The 16,004-nt window shown below is 43.3% G+C and overlaps 1 pseudogene; it reads right to left on the bottom strand.

The window, feature by feature from the left end:
• Positions 1-3,715: 3,715 nt before the first annotated feature.
• Positions 3,716-4,293, bottom strand: LOC148014162 (eukaryotic translation initiation factor 3 subunit F pseudogene; annotated as a pseudogene).
• Positions 4,294-16,004: the final 11,711 nt, after the last annotated feature.

The following is a 16,004-nucleotide window of genomic DNA, read 5'->3' as shown; positions in this document are numbered from 1 at the left end:
TAGTCCCATTCCGTTCCCCTAAAACAGCGTAAATCGGGTAAGATGTATCTCTAGGTCATCGTTCTCGTTATTTGTTTTGATGATGATGATCATCCTGTTGTTTTCCAAGATTCTTGAGGAAAGTTCCCGGCTAACCGGGACCACCCATCCATAGGACGGACCCATGGTCCATCCTCCGCACTTTCCTTGGTTTGTTTTAATTATGTAATTACCTAACACATTAATTTGACATATAACAAACAGCTCCCTTGATTAATCCCGTTAAACATAGGTTCCTTCACGTAATCTTATCACGTGACATAGAAAAACAATATCAAACAACTTCTTTGTTATCATATCATCTTTTATCTTTGAAATACAAGGAGTTCCGCCCGTAGGCTTGTCTATAATCCGCCCGAAGGCTTATCCAGTAATCCTCTAGGGATCACTATTCCAAGCTTCTGCCCGTAGACTAGTATGCGGGCCTCGAGATCCAATCCCGAGTCACGTTAGCCTCTTGTGCAGGACCCGAAAGGCGAGGGATTTATGGCCAGAGCCCCCCTGGCACCCAGGCATCCTCCTGCTCCAAGTAGAGCTCAACGGAAAGACCTCTCGCGATGGGTTCGGTCCACGTTCCCGGCACGGTCAACAACCCCCTTGGTTAGGGTCAGGCAGGCAGTCGGGGGTAACTGAAGCTGCCTCTCCCTTCAGGCTTTCAACCTGAAGCATTTATATATCTTTTCATCCTTTAGTTCCTTGAGCAAACAATGCAAATAGTGCTTTCTAAACTGTTACAAGCACAATTAATTCCAGTGGTTGTTTATTTGGCAAACTGTTAAGGAGTGAATCCTTCTCTCCGAATGCATCCAGCATTCGATCCGGAATCAATTGCAACTTGGCAAGATTCCTATTGTCCTTGGGTTAGGGTCATACCCTGTTAACCCAACTTAACCAATACCTTAGGTTTTTTTAATAGTAAATCCCGGCGGCCATGTCGCTTTAATTTATTGATTAATCATTTGCGTCCGAGCAATTACCTAACTTCCCTTAACTTGGCAAATTTTCCCTAATGAGGGCGATGTAACAGGATGACTAACCATCCCCTTGCAAGTCAAACTTGCGCAAGAACCTGCCAACCTCATTCCAAGGATTGGCAAAACTTTCTTGTGATCGAACCACAAGGCTATGCGACGTTGCAACTTGTTGCACAAGTGTCGCCTCCATTCCAAGAGATCATTTCACTTTTGAATGGTGTTTTCTGGTCAAGAATTATGATTAGACTCGAAGTAGGGTTTAGGGCGTCTTCTCACTCACCCCAATCCTAATTGCACTAGACCGACAACGTTCGGTCCTAGGGATTCCAACTCAAACCAAGTTCTAGCACTAGGTCGAATGATCCTTAGGGTAGAAACCCTAGATCATTATTTGCTTGCGCGTCCCATTGGGTCAATTTTTCCGGAAAGGTGGGTAGGACCTTTGGGTTTGAGGACTTCGACTTGGTGTCCAAGTAAGTTACTTGGCTACATCTCTAACGTGCCAAGCCCTAACTAGTACTTGAGGTTTTTATTGAATCGGCTAGCTATGCCTATACGAAACCCTAGCAGTCGTGATACTACAAATGACTTGGGTAAATTGACCTACTTGTCTTTGACAAGGACAATTCTTTCCTAGAGATGATATATTTTATCTGGAGTCAAAAATAGTTGCAAGATGTTACAATACATGTAAACCTATAATTCAATACTTTCACATACCATAAGATCCGCAATAGCCCTATCCCTTCCTTTTAATTAAAGTCAAAAGGCAAGATAATTTGAAGAGTAATCTACATAGGGCTTACTAGGATTTAGGTCAAGGGTTGTACAACACCTACAACCTTGTGTCTAAGTATTTGCATTTCATGCTTTTATAAGCCATGCAATCATTCCTAAATGTTACATGATGAAATGAAGTTTGCGAAAGTAAAAGTGCGACCCTTAGATACAACAACATCGTGAGTGAAGTTCATGCAATACTAAGGCAAGTGTCGATTTAATCTAATTGCAAGAATCTTTTTTTAACTTATAAGATCGGGGTCCTTTATCATGCCGTGAAACAGAAGTTAATAAATCCCTCACGCGAATCATAATGAAGGGAGTTATTGACTAAATGCAAAAAAAAATACTTCTTTCCTACATGACCAATGCACTTTAACAATAATCCTAGGCCATATGTGGCTTCCACTTTGAAGATGCATGACGAGACAGTTTGCAACTAAGTTCACAAGGAGAATAAGTGCTTTTCATTCATAACTTTGTAGATGCATGATATGCACGGATCCTTTCTCTATAATTTATCGAATGTACTATTATCACTACCCATGAATTAATGATAACGTAGTATGAATTTCCCTATGGAGTTAAGCGTATTTAAAACATCTCTTCATGTGGAAATATATTTACGGAACCTGGATTTGTGGATCCGCGGTGATATCCACGTTGTCGTAGAGTTCACGCAAGGGCTGCAGAACACGGGGTTCAAGGTACAGCAATGGAAGAGACTAATAAGAAGAACTCAAAATTTTGATGTCAAAGTTCACTATATTTGCTTGTCAAATGAGTTACAAGAAATTCATGTTCAGAATAATCTGAAGTATCTCATAAACTGTTTACATTCAAGTGTATGTTGTCAGTTGCAGTAAGAAGGGAATTTCAGAAACTCCAAAAGAACATCTCCATAATGAGGTCAAGTCCATCATTACTTGCTGAAAAGATATCAGCAAGTCTTTACAACTACCAGCTTTTGTTGATTGGATTCATGGCTAAAGAAGAGGGCAATGTCACATCTAAAAGTGCAAGACATTGGCACTTAGACTTGAAGAGCTCAGCTGGGCAGCAATCCCTGTCTTTTCTGTATGGAGAGATCACACTTGCAATTCAAATAACTCCTCTTCTCAAAAGAGCATGATCCAATGTGCATGCTAGTATACTTTTTCCTGATCCACTTAGAAGTGCCTTCCTTTTGATTAAGACATCAGCTGTGCTGCCAATTCAGTTGGCTTAAGACATCTTCCATAGCAGCGCAAGCAGCAACATTTTTGTTTTCTCTCCTTCTACCAAAGTGACTGAATGAAGACATGCACTGCAGCCAGGACGGTCTAGTCGTGGGACTTCTTGTAGGGATGGAGAAGCCGTACGTGCGGGGAAGAGCTCGAGGACGCCAACTCTTTATGTGCTCCCTTTGATAAAAAAATTTAAAAGCAGTGCTATAGGAAACCGAACAGATTTTGTACATCAATAAACCCCTGCGTCAGTAAGAGTTCTTTTCAATTCCGAAAAGCAAGACCTCTCGTTAATCCAGTCTGATGGATCTATGATTAGTTCGTGTAAATACCGAGCCTGTTCAGTAAAACTTCACATCTCTGATCACAACCTCGTGTAGAGTGGGACAAAGGTCAATTGCTGCTTTATATTTTACACAAGCTTCCTCCAAAAGCTAGACTTTCCCAGTCTCTGAATAATTAGCACCAATGTTGTCTGCACTTTCCTGGAGAACTAAAGCCCAATTGTAAAGGGCATCATAAACTTGAGGATTCCTCTGTACTGCGTTAGCTCACCTTTTTGCAGCAAACGCATGAATTCACTGTCGGAGAGTGTACTTCATCTCCAAATGCAAATGGTAGTGGAGGTGGAGGAGGAAGGACCAACGAGATTGGTCTGGCTGTGGTTCGCATCAAAGATAGTCTCTGCAACGGTGTTTATGTCTTCTTCAAGACATCAAATCCAACTCTTTCTGCCTCAATCATACGAAGATCAAGCTGAATCTCATGGAATTGAGCTGCAAGCTGTCGTTCGCCAAGTGTCAAAGTGGTGGATACATAAGCTCTGATGCTGGCAGTTTCATCCTGAAATGTGGTATCAACAGTCAAGTAAACAGGATTTGTATCTTCTCTTGCATAGAAGTCTTGAATCAAAGCATCACTCCCGCTCACTCCAACACTAGTAGAATACCAGCCAATAATCACTTCTTTGGGATTCACCCGCTGATGCAGCTCAAACATACACCGATGATACTCTATATCCACAGCTACCTGTTCAGACGATTCATTGTGAGGCACTGCATATAATTGCGGATATCAACGGTGCCATCAGAAGATATCGAGCCTAGCAGAGTGCCAATGACACGATCGGTCTGGTCATTGCGCTTGATGTACGAGTCACAGATGTTGAAAAGGACAGTGGGATGGAGTTTGGCCACCGCCCCGGTTGGGCCAGAGACGAGCTGCAGGATCGTACTCCCTGTCGACACGCCTTGTGCCTGGAAATTCTGTGCCCATTAAGCCCCCCCTCGATTAACCTGTGACTCCTTCTTCTATCGCCTTAATCTCGACTTCTTCCTTCCCCTCCTATCCTCTGTTTTTGCATATCCTCCAGCACTCTGTTCCTCCCGCCTCACTCCTACGCAAGGCTTCAGCACACGGTTTCCGATTTAGAGCTCTTCCCTCCAATTAGCATTGCCCCCCCCTCCTTCATCTTCCACGACTCTCCTCTTTTTCCAGAGGCATCCCCCAAATTAGTCGATCATCCTCCTCTTTTCTCCCCATACTTTTCGCTGATTTCTTCAATATAGCTTGATTAAAAAAAACCCAATGAATATAATTATATCCATCTTTGAGCCTTTCTTCTGTGGAGCATCATTTGTCTTTAGTGCCTTAAATATCAAAGACTCTTTAGCAGAAATTTGAGGCATTGCTACCTCTAGTTTCTTTACACCAACAGGAGATCTACGCACAAACCTTGGTTTCGGTCTTAAGAACTGGGTGACAAAATGCTCTCTCGGTGTTTCACTAGTGCTGTCAAACCCCATTGAAGGATTCTTGAGAGTCCTTGAGAGATGACTCAGACCTTACTTATTGATGACTGAAGAAGCCGCTAAGCCTGAGTTTTTGCATCCTTTAATATGCACCTTTACTCAGCTTCCTTTGATTCCACAATTCCTTGCACTTTTCTTAGAGATCATCATTGAAATTATCAGCTTGATAATGTCCTTTGGCATCAGTTTTTCATATTTTTCTAATACACGCACATCATGAATCCAAACAAAATCATGCGCATGCACTAAGGGAATATATACATTGGATGTGGATTATTAAAATGCATCACACAAACAATGAATCACACGCAGAAATTAACACAAATGCGCAACAAAAGAAATGGAGGTGTATACGACTCGGATGCACAGCAACACGACAACGTGTAAGTCCGGGGAAGAACCTCCCGCAGGTGCGCCTTGTGTCTTCTTGGGCGCCATCGTTGATGACTCTAACTCCGCGGATTCCTCCTATCCTTGGCAAAACAACCTCCACGTCTATCCGCTTCTCCCTTATGCCGGAATACCCGTCACAAGGTGTGGGATTTTAAGCTCACTGGGTAAAGACCGCGTGCACAGGGCTTAGGGCCTCCCCTTTAGAAGCTTCTAGGAAGCTTCTATCCTTTACAGAAAACATGGGTGGGAGAAGTAATGATTGGGGGGGAAAATTTTACGACGGTAGGGGGAAAAAGAAATTGTGAAGAAGACCCCTGTGATCGTGGCGGCAACCTGGCGGAGACTGGTGCAGCACGGCAGCGTTCATCAACGCGTCGGCCTATCCCTCCTCGGATGCAGCACGATGACTGCCGGCCTGAGCAGGCGGCGACCCCAGGCTCCACTTCGCAATCCTCCTCTCCTCCTTTGCACGGCGACGAGTTGTCAGAGTCTCCTCCTCCTCAGCATGGCGATTAGTATCCCCTCCCTCTGCACGTAAGCGGTTGTTTATATAGGCATGGGGGGGGGGGGGGGGGGGGAGAGAAGGGCTCCCCCACGTGGCCCCTTGCATGGGTTTCCCCCCCCTCCCATGCAGCCCACGACTCATCCATCTTAGTTAGGCATCATTATCTTCCCTCAGCCATGCTTCGGCTGAGGGAAAAAAAAGAAAAATAAATTTACCTAAATTCCCATTATTATCCCTTGTCCTCCTCCCAAGAGGAGGTTCTTATGGGAAATATACGGTTTCGAAAAACCGTGACTTGTATGGACTCAGTGGAGGTGTGTTAGTTTAGATTATCTCGTCCGAAACTTCACTGTAACCTTATTATTTCCCTGAAACTTTGCATGGCCGGAAATATTACATTCTCTCCCCCTTAGAAGAATCGAGATGTCCTCATCTCGAGTTAAATTGGGGATATTGTTGGTTGAAGGTGCCTTCGTCTATCCAAGTAGCATCTTCCTCGGGATAATCCTTCCACTGGACAAGATATTCTCTCAAGGTACGGGATCTTAACTGTCTCTCCCTAACATCTAGAAGTCTATCCGGACTTAGCTCAAGGACTCCTTGACTAGGCATTACAATTTGTTGGTCATCAAGTACATGATTAGGGTTGGGCACATATTTTTTTAAGAGACTAATATGGAATACATTGTGAACTTTTAGGTTATCTGGAAGTTGCAATTTATAAGCATTGGGTCCCAGGCATTTAAGGATTTTATACGGCCCACAATACCTTGGACTTAGCTTCTTGCATTCTCCTAGAGATAGAGAACTCTTTTTCGGGCGTACACGAATGAAGACCATGTCTCCTTCTTCGAAGATCCTCTCTTGGCGTTTCAAATCCGCATATGCCTTTTGTCTATCTTTGGCTGCTTGTATGTCTTGTCTTATTGACCTTATTTGGTCATCCATGTCCCCCAACATTTGTCTTGAAGCTTCCACTCTTAGGGTTGGATCAGAAAAGTTTAGGAGACTTCGACAATCATGACCATACAATGCCTGGAAAGGGGTCATTTGAATGCTCTGCTAGTAAGAAGCATTGTAGGCAAATTCCACTAACGGCAAGTATTGAATCCACCTCTTCGGCTCTCGACAGCAGTAAGCCCTAAGCATATCCTCAATAATTTGATTCACTCGCTCTGTTTGTCCATCCGTTTGGGGATGGTAGGTGGTGCTAAAACAGAGTTGAGTTCCAATAGCTTCAAAGATAGCTCTCCAGAAGTGTGAAGTGAAGAGAGAATCTCGATTGCTAATGATCCTTCTAGGTAACCCATGTAGCTTGAATATCTCCTTGATAAATACTCTTGCAATGTCGGAGGCTTTATAGTTTGTCTTTACTGGAGTCAGGTGTGCAACCTTAGTAAGCATGTCAACTACAACCATAATGGAGTTGTATCCTCCTTGGACTTGGGGTAAGCCCACCACAAAATCCATACTGATGAATTCCCATTTCATTTGGGGAATGTCAAGTGGTTGCAATTTTCCTGGCATCATGACATGTTCAGCCTTGATACGTTGGCAAGACAAACATTCAGTGACATATTTGAGAACGTCACCTTTGAGCCTCACCCAATGGTAGCTCTTCCTAACTGCGTTAAGAGTTTTTGCATAGCCAGGATGTCCTGCGAAAGGGGAATCGTGAGCTTCCCATAATATCTTCTGCTTAAGTGACTGGCTTGTTGGTATACATAGCCTTGTTCTGTAGTAGACAAGTCCATTATCAATGGAAAATTCCCGATACTTAGCTTGTGACTTCAGATTCTGCTCCTTGGTAGATATTTCCTTTATCATGGTTTGGTAGGCCAAATCATGGCATGCTTCTTCTCTAGCTAGTTCGAGTATAGGGTTGCTTGGCATAGATACCTTTGTAGCCAGAGATCTGGCCGTTGATGGATTCTGCAAGATTAGGGAATTTAGGAATGCCTTGCGACTGAGTGCATCGGTAACTACATTCTCTTTCCCTGGTCGATACTTGATTTCAAAATCATACTCCTCCAATACTTCAATCCATCGACGTTGCCTCATGTTGAGCTCGTTCTGGGTAAAAAATCCATTTGAGACTCTTATGATCGGTTACTAGAGTGAACTTGTTACCCAACAGGTAGTGTCTCCAAAGCTTTAGAGCATGGATGACAGCTAATAATTCCAGATCATGCGTGGCATAATTCTTTTCATGACTCTTCAATTTCCTTGAAGAATATGCTACTGGATGACCTTCCTGCATAAGTACACACCCCAAGGCAAGAATGTTGGCATCAGTTACTACCTCGAACTCCTTATTGAGGTCAGGAAGTTTTAGAATAGGTGCTGATACCAAACATTGCTTCAATTGGTCGAAGCTATTTTGTTCGGGAGTTGACCATGTAATAGAAGTCTGCTTCTTTAGTAAGTCGGTAAGAGGTGCTGCAATCAAAGCATAGTTTTTGATAAAGACCCTATACCATCCTGTTAGGCCAAGAAAACTACGTATTTCTTTGACGGATACTGGTACTGGCCATTCAAGCACATCCCTGACTTTGGCTGGGTCTACTGATATTCCCTTTGATGATACTATGAATCCAAGATATTCAATCTGACGTTTGAAGAATGCACACTTCTTCATTTTTGCATACAGCTTATGAGACCTCATTGTTTCAAGGACAATCCGAAGTTGAGGTTCATGATCTTCTTCCTGTTTAGAATAAACTAAAGTATCATCGAAGAAGACAAGCACGAAATCATCAAGATATGGTCTAAAAATATCCTGCATTAATCTATTGAAGGTGGCAGGTGCATTTGTAAGCCCGAATGACATAACCAAGAACTCAAAGTGCCCATATCTTGTATTGAAGGCCGTTTTTGGAATATCTTCATCCTTAATCCTGATTTGATAGTAACCTGACCTGAGATCAATTTTGGAGAAGATCTTTGCACCTTGAAGGCGATCAAGAAGCTCATCTATTCTAGGAATAGGATACTTGTTCTTGACTGTTGATTGATTCAACCCACGGTAATCAATACATAGTCGAAGTGTCCCATCTTTCTTTTTCTGGAATAGTACTGGAGCTCCCCATGGTGAGTTGCTAGGCCGGATATAACCCTGATCTAACAGTTGCTTGAGTTGTTCCTTCAACTCAATAGCTTCTGGTATAGACATTCTATAAGGTCTCTTTGCAATTGGCGCAGCTCCAGGCATTAGCCTTATTTCATGATCAACTTCTCTTGGAGGTGGAAGTTCAGTTAATTCCTCAGGGAATACGTCAGTGTATTCCTTTAGCCAAGAGGGTCCCTCATGAAACTCTTGCCTTTGATCTAGTTTGTTGAGTTTAATCAGGTAAACACGTAATCCTTTTCTAACCCCTTTTATGATCCGCGATACTTTGGCTAACTGGATTCTTGGCACTCCTGCCTCACCTTGAGTTGTAACAAACTCTCTTTCAGAGTTTCGAAAGGAAACTTGACCCTTCCCACAGTGGATGTGAGCGTCATTAGGCTTAAGCCAATCCATCCCGAGTAGACACTCATGGATACCTAAATTCATGACTCTGAATTTGACTGAGGTTTTCTTTCCTCCTAGATAGAACTCCTCCTTAGCAGTTTGCCTGGTACAAGTTACTCACGACTGTTTGCCAATTCCACAAGTAGGGTGGGAGCTTCTACTGTGGCTATTCCTAATCTTTTAGCACACGCTGGTGAGATAAAGGAATGTGTACTGCCACAATCAATCAAGGTTTTGAAACCTTTACCTTGATAGTCCGACGGTGTTTGAATCACCGAGAACTGGCGATTCGGCCCCTTCTTATGTAAAGCGGCATGGACTGTCGCTCTTTCGAATTCCGCTTCCATAGTCGGATCTTCCTCTTCTTCTGCTTCACATCTTTGCCTATTGGTAATGCAGGCAGTTCTCCCTCTTCCACGGGTGGCGGCTCCTTGACCGCGGCCTGCACCTTGACGATGTCCCTCGCTGAGCTTGGGACATTGCCTTTTGAAGTGACCGAGTTCGTTGCAGTGGAAACATCGGAGGTTTCGGCCATTACTGTGAGTAGGAACAAAGTTATTGACGTTATTTGTCCTTGCTTTCTTCCTTTGTCCCTGATTGTGGCCTTGAACTCTCTTAACTTGGGGTCTGAATGCTCCTCTGTTCGGGTCGCTATAAGACCAATTCTTAATACCCCTTGGTTTAGCTTGCACTTCCTGAATTATAGGTGCCGCTCGAATGAGTGCATCCTGAAGATCTGATGGTCGCATAGATTCGAGACGAGTATTTACAGGTGGATTTAAGCCTGCGCAAAATTTGGACACCTGCTGCGTCGTGTCCATTTGTGGCGCATACTTTAAGAGTGAGATAAATTTAGAATAGTATGCGTCAAGGGTGAGTCCTAACTGTTTTAGCTCATAGAACTCATTCATTTTCTGTGTACGATATGCAGGTGGCAAATATCTCCCCTGCACGGCTTGCTTTAACTTCTCCTAGGTAACGGACCCCTCTAAAGTCCCTTGATCCCTGCACCATTGTTTCCACCATAATCTAGCTTCACCGGTGAGTTTTAATTTGGCTAGCATGGCCTGATTGGTAGGAGCAATACCAGCTGCTTCGAAGTAATCCTCCATAGATTCAATCCAAATTTCAGCATCAGACTGGACAAACCTGCCTTTCCCGTCAAACTCGGGTGGCTTTATCTGCTTGAGGAGGAACTTCTCCTCCTGGATCACAGCGGTACTTGATGTAGGGGGCGAATTTGGAACCTGTACCTGGGGTTGTGCCTGAGTAAAAGGTTTCTTAACATTATTGTATGATAATTGACATTAGCTTATCTTTAGTTCAGTTATCTCATAAATCGTGAAGCTACTTAACTTGTCGTAACAACCCTGATGCACAATCGGATATTGATAAAGGAAGTCCTTATTTATATTTACATGGGCGTAGCCTTATACAACATCTCGTGTGATGATAATCCAATCATTACATTTAGTTTGGGGAGAACAACATTGTATTGGATTTGTCTACAGGAACTGTGTAATAGTAGGGTTTTGGGTCGTGGATCTTTAGGAATCGATACTTCATTGGAAGTTCAGGATATCCTTTCCGCTGGAATCCATATTTCCCATGGCGGCCCAACACCTTAATCCTGTCGGCTGGGATTACACGGGTTACTTCCTCATATACATATGAGTTCAATTCAACCCTCCGACCTTGAATATGCAAAGTCGAATTTACGTGAGCTTCCACAAAAATGAACAGCTTCACGACTTTCAAATCTTCCAACCACTTGATCCTCTTTAGGTTGGTTTGTAGATAAGCGAACCGATGGGCAGCTATGTAGTAGATTCCTGAAGACCCAGTCCATCTTCGTTCTATATATAAAGGTGATGGATTATAAATCTGCTCCAGGATGTTCATCATTTCAACTCTCTGCCTATAATGCGGAGAATGCATTGCAGTCATAAACATGATCCGGAACACCAAAAACTTGTTCCACGCTTCATAGTTCTGCAAGACAGTATTGAAGATGAGGAAATGTTTGGACAGCAACAATTTATTTACTTCATTTTATTGAAATCTCACGAAAACAATCCCGTTGTTGGTCGGCTCTGATACCAACTGTAACGTGTCCACTAGAATCATCTAGGACCGTCTTAGCAGTCCATCGGAAAGGATGTCTAGGAAACTCCGCTCGGCACTTCCATGGAATGTTACGGGTTTTGCAATCTAGGTCTTCCCGCGTCTGCCACGTAGCGGAAGTATCCTGGCCGTTTCCCACTTAGGATCGACCGGAATTAGGGTTTTCTTGTTTATTCATTAGCTAACAGCAACTAGCGTCAGACCCAAGCGAACTACTTTACGCAGAAACGCCAAGTCCGAAGCGGGTTCACGCTGCACTTGGTTCAAGGAGAATGGGAAACGAGAGGGATGCAAGGCTCAACCTCTCTGCCATAAGGCATAGTCCCATTCTGTTCCCCTAAAACAGCGTAAATCGGGTAAGATGTATCTCTAGGTCATCGTTCTCGTTATTTGTTTTGATGATGATGATCATCCTGTTGTTTTCCAAGATTCTTGAGGAAAGTTCCCGGCTAACCGGGACCACCCATCCATAGGACGGACCCATGGTCCATCCTCCGCACTTTCCTTGGTTTGTTTTAATTATGTAATTACCTAACACATTAATTTGACATATAACAAACAGCTCCCTTGATTAATCCCGTTAAACACAGGTTCCTTCACGTAATCTTATCACGTGACATAGAAAAACAATATCAAACAACTTCTTTGTTATCATATCATCTTTTATCTTTGAAATACAAGGAGTTCCGCTCGTAGGCTTGTTTATAATCCGCCCGAAGGCTTATCCAGTAATCCTCTAGGGATCACTATTCCAAGCTTCTGCCCGTAGACTAGTATGCGGGCCTCGAGATCCAATCCCGAGTCACGTTAGCCTCTTGTGCAGGACCCGGAAGGCGAGGGATTTACGGCCAGAGCCCCCCCTGGCACCCAGGCGTCCTCTTGCTCCAAGTAGAGCTCAACGGAAAGACCTCTCGCGGTGGGTTCGGTCCACGTTCCCGGCACGGTCAACAACCCCCTTGGTTAGGGTCAGGCAGGCAGTCGGGGGTAACTGAAGCTGCCTCTCCCTTCAGGCTTTCAACCTGAAGCATTTATATATCTTTTCATCCTTTAGTTCCTTGAGCAAACAATGCAAACAGTGCTTTCTAAACTGTTACAAGCACAATTAATTCCAGTGGTTGTTTATTTGGCAAACTGTTAAGGAGTGAATCCTTCTCTCCGAATGCATCCAGCATTCGATCCGGAATCAATTGCAACTTGGCAAGATTCCTATTGTCCTTGGGTTAGGGTCATACCCTGTTAACCCAACTTAACCAATACCTTAGGTTTTTTTAATAGTAAATCCCGGCGGCCATGTCGCTTTAATTTATTGATTAATCATTTGCGTCCGAGCAATTACCTAACTTCCCTTAACTTGGCAAATTTTCCCTAATGAGGGCGATGTAACAGGATGACTAACCATCCCCTTGCAAGTCAAACTTGCGCAAGAACCTGCCAACCTCATTCCAAGGATTGGCAAAACTTTCTTGTGATCGAACCACAAGGCTATGCGACGTTGCAACTTGTTGCACAAGTGTCGCCTCCATTCCAAGAGATCATTTCACTTTTGAATGGTGTTTTCTGGTCAAGAATTATGATTAGACTCGAAGTAGGGTTTAGGGCGTCTTCTCACTCACCCCAATCCTAATTGCACTAGACCGACAACATTCGGTCCTAGGGATTCCAACTCAAACCAAGTTCTAGCACTAGGTCGAATGATCCTTAGGGTAGAAACCCTAGATCATTATTTGCTTGCGCGTCCCATTGGGTCAATTTTTCCGGAAAGGTGGGTAGGACCTTTGGGTTTGAGGACTTCGACTTGGTGTCCAAGTAAGTTACTTGGCTACATCTCTAATGTGCCAAGCCCTAACTAGTACTTGAGGTTTTTATTGAATCGGCTAGCTATGCCTATACGAAACCCTAGCAGTCGTGATACTACAAATGACTTGGGTAAATTGACCTACTTGTCTTTGACAAGGACAATTCTTTCCTAGAGATGATATATTTTATCTGGAGTCAAAAATAGTTGCAAGATGTTACAATACATGTAAACCTGTAATTCAATACTTTCACATACCATAAGATCTGCAATAGCCCTATCCCTTCCTTTTAATTAAAGTCAAAAGGCAAGATAATTTGAAGAGTAATCTACATAGGGCTTACTAGGATTTAGGTCAAGGGACAACATCTACAACCTTGTGTCTAAGTATTTGCATTTCATGCTTTTATAAGCCATGCAATCATTCCTAAATGTTACATGATGAAATGAAGTTTGCGAAAGTAAAAGTGCGACCCTTAGATACAACAACATCGTGAGTGAAGTTCATGCAATACTAAGGCAAGTGTCGATTTAATCTAATTGCAAGCATCTTTTTTTTAACTTATAAGATCGGGGTCCTTTATCATGCCGTGAAACAGAAGTTAATAAATCCCTCACGCGAATCATAACGAAGGGAGTTATTGACTAAATGCAAAAAAAATACTCCTTTCCTACATGACCAATGCACTTTAACAATAATCCTAGGCCATATGTGGCTTCCACTTTGAAGATGCATGACGAGACAGTTTGCAACTAAGTTCACAAGGAGAATAAGTGCTTTTCATTCATAACTTTGTAGATGCATGATATGCACGGATCCTTTCTCTATAATTTATCAAATGTACTATTATCACTACCCATGAATTAATGATAACGTAGTATGAATTTCCCTATGGAGTTAGGCGTATTTAAAACATCTCTTCATGTGGAAATATATTTACGGAACCTGGATTTGTGGATCCGCGGTGATATCCACGTGTAAGTCCGGGGAAGAACCTCCCGCAGGTGCGCCTTGTGTCTTCTTGGGCGCCATCGTTGATGACTCTAACTCCGCGGATTCCTCCTATCCTTGGCAAAACAACCTCCACGTCTATCCGCTTCTCCCTTATGCCGGAATACCTGTCACAAGGTGTGGGATTTTAAGCTCACTGGGTAAAGACCGCGTGCACAGGGCTTAGGGCCTCCCCTTTAGAAGCTTCTAGGAAGCTTCTATCATTTACAGAAAACGTGGGTGGGAGAAGTAATGATTGGGGGGGAAAATTTTACGACGGTAGGGGGAAAAAGAAATTGTGAAGAAGACCCGTGTGATCGTGGCGGCAGCCTGGCGGAGACTGGTGCAGCACGGCAGCGTTCATCAACGCGTCGGCCTATCCCTCCTCGGATGCAGCACGATGACTGCCGGCCTGAGCAGGCGGCGACCCCAGGCTCCACTTCGCAATCCTCCTCTCCTCCTTTGCACGGCGACGAGTTGTCAGAGTCTCCTCCTCCTCAGCACGACGATTAGTATCCCCCCCCTCTGCACGTAAGCGGTTGTTTATATAGGCATGGGGGGGGGGAGAGAAGGGCTCCCCCACGTGGCCCCTTGCATGGGTTTCCCCCCCCTCCCATGCAGCCCACGACTCATCCATCTTAGTTAGGCATCATTATCTTCCCTCAGCCACGCTTCGGCTGAGGGAAAAAAAAGAAAAAGAAATTTACCTAAATTCCCATTATTATCCCTTGTCCTCCTCCCAAGAGGAGGTTCTTATGGGAAATATACGGTTTCGAAAAACCATGACTTGTATGGACTCAGTGGAGGTGTGTTAGTTTAGATTATCCCGTCCGAAACTTCACTGTAACCTTATTATTTCCCTGAAACTTCGCATGGCCGGAAATATTACAAAACTCTAAATACTCGATTTGCTTCTTGAAGAACGCATACTTCTTCTTCTTAGCATATAGCTTGTGAGTCTGCATTGTCTCAAGAACTGTCCGCAATTGTGACTCGTGATGTCCTTCATCCTTGGAATATGTTAGGATGTCATCAAAGAATACAAGGAGGAAATCATCAAGATAAGGTTTGAATATATCTTGCATTAATCTATTGAAGGTAGCAGGGGTGTTTGTTAATCCAAATGATATTAGATAATCTCATAATGACTATACCTTGTGCTCAAAGCGGTTTTTGGGATATCTTCTTGCTTGATTCTAATCTGGTAATACCTTGATCTGAGATCAATCCTGGAGGAAATCTTTGCTCCTTGTAGTCAATCACGTAGTTCGTTGATCCTTGGAATTGGATACTTATTCTTGATAATTACTTGATTTAGCCCTCGATAACCAATGTAGAGATGGAGAGTCCCATCCTTCTTTTGGCATGAATTCTTACTCTCTCCTTGTCGGTTTTCAAGGTGGGATCTTCACCATCTTCTACTTCCTTGAGGGTTATGCTGGAAACTCTTCCTCTAGCTATGGTTGTCTAACTCTGGTCATTATGGAACCTACTTTGGCATTCATTCTGTCCAAGTTTCAGGCATCACCTTTGGATGTGGCCAGGTTTGTTACAATACTAGCACCTAAAAGTATCCTTATTACAACCAATAAAGTTCTCCACCATTGATTTCTTAGCCTTCTTGCTATTAGCAAATTGGAATTGACCTTGGGCTCTTTTTGCATAGCCCCTAGTTATATATATTTTTTGGAACATACTATTCCAAGGCTTATTGTTTCTTGGTTTAGACTCGAGTTCCTTTACAATCGGTCTTGCTCTTATCAATGCGTCTTAGAGGTCAGATGGACGCATTGCTTCAAGCCCTGTGTTCAGGGGATCATCCAATCCATGGCAAAACTTGGATACTTATTGT

This window comes from Lygodium microphyllum, chromosome 25, assembly GCF_053477565.2.
Source record: "Lygodium microphyllum isolate KBCC chromosome 25, Lygodium_microphyllum_v1.1.10, whole genome shotgun sequence".
In the NCBI taxonomy this organism is placed as follows: Eukaryota; Viridiplantae; Streptophyta; class Polypodiopsida; order Schizaeales; family Lygodiaceae; genus Lygodium; species Lygodium microphyllum.
The sequence above is the reverse complement of the archived record's forward strand: the minus strand, read 5'-3'. Positions and strand labels throughout refer to the sequence as shown.